The sequence below is a fragment of the Mus pahari genome, chromosome 11 (genome assembly GCF_900095145.1).
Source record: "Mus pahari chromosome 11, PAHARI_EIJ_v1.1, whole genome shotgun sequence".
In the NCBI taxonomy this organism is placed as follows: domain Eukaryota; kingdom Metazoa; phylum Chordata; class Mammalia; order Rodentia; family Muridae; genus Mus; species Mus pahari.
This window is the reverse complement of record NC_034600.1, coordinates 53,298,330-53,299,893: the sequence shown is the minus strand read 5'-3', so window position 1 is coordinate 53,299,893 and position 1,564 is coordinate 53,298,330.

Genomic DNA, 1,564 nt, shown 5'->3' with positions numbered 1-1,564 from the left:
ATTTGAAATGTAAATGAAGAAAATATCTAATAAAAAATAAAAAAAAAGAATTTCAAGTCTCTGAAGAAAGCGAAGAAGACCTCAGAAGATGGAAAGATCTCCCATGCTCCTGGAATGACAGGATTAATATAGTAAATATGGCCATCTTGCCAAAAGCAATCTACAGATTCAATCCCCATCAAAATTTCATCTCAATTCTTCATAGAGTTAGAAGGAGCAATTCTCAAATTCATTTGGAATAACAAAACACCCAGTATAGAAAAAACTATTCTCAACAATAAAAGGGCTTCTGGGGGAATCAGCATCCCTGACCTCAAGCTGTACTACAGAGCAATTGTGATAAAAACTGCATGCTATTGGTACAGTGACAAACAGGTAGAGCAATGTAATAGAATTGAAGAGCCAGAAATGAACCCACACACCTATGGTCACTTGATCTTTAACAAGGACCTAAAATAATCCAGTGGAAAAAAGAGCCTTTTCAACAAATGGTGCTGGTTCAACTGGTGATCAACTTATAGAAGAATGCAAATTGATCCATTTTTATCTCTGTACAAAGTTCAAGTCCAAGTGGATCAACGACCCCCTCATAAAACCAGATACACTGAATTAAATAGAAGAGAAAGTGGGGGAAAGTCTCGAATACATGGGCACAGGGGAAAAGTTCCTGAGCACTAATAGCTTATACTCTAAGATCAAGAATTGATGAATGTCACTCCTCTCCCCCCACAACACCCAGCTCCACTCCCAGGCACTCCAACACATCCAGGATCAGAGGATCAGAGGTGAGGACACAACATCTGTCCCAACACCTGGAATAACTTGGACTGGCAGGACCCAGGTACTCAGGAACTCTGCCAGACCAGTGGCATGGGTTCCTCTGGTCTGTCTGGGCTGGTGCCCTGAGCAGACCTTGGGCACAAACTCTGCAGCCAGCCCCACAACACCCAGAGGCAGCTCCACTCCCAGGCGTTCTAACACACCTAGGATCAGAGGCTCTCAGGATCCCAGGAGCTTGGTACACCAGGATCTCAAGGTCCCAAAAGCAGCTTGACTCCCAGGAGCTTGGACACACCCAGGATCTCAGGATCCCAGGATCCCAGAATCACAGGATCACACACACAGCTTGACTCAGAGGAGTTCTGACACAACCAGGATCACAGAAGGACAGGCTCCAGTCAGACATAGCCAGGGCAGGTAGCACTAGATATAACCAGATGGCAGGAGGCAAGCATAAGAACATAAGCAACAGAAACCAAGATTATTTGGCATCATCAGAACCCAATTCTCCCACCATAGCAAGCCCTGGATACCCCAACACACAGAAAAGCAAGATTCAGATCTAAAATCACTTCTCATGATAATGATAGAGGACATTAAGAAGGACATAAATAACTCCCTTAAAGAAATACAGGAGAACACAGGTAAATAGGTAGAAGCCCTTAAAGAGGAAACACAAAATTCTCTTAAAGAATTATAGGAAAATACAATCAAATGGGTGAAGAAACGGAACAAAACCATTCAGGATCTAAAAATGGAACTAGAAACAATAAAGAAATCACAA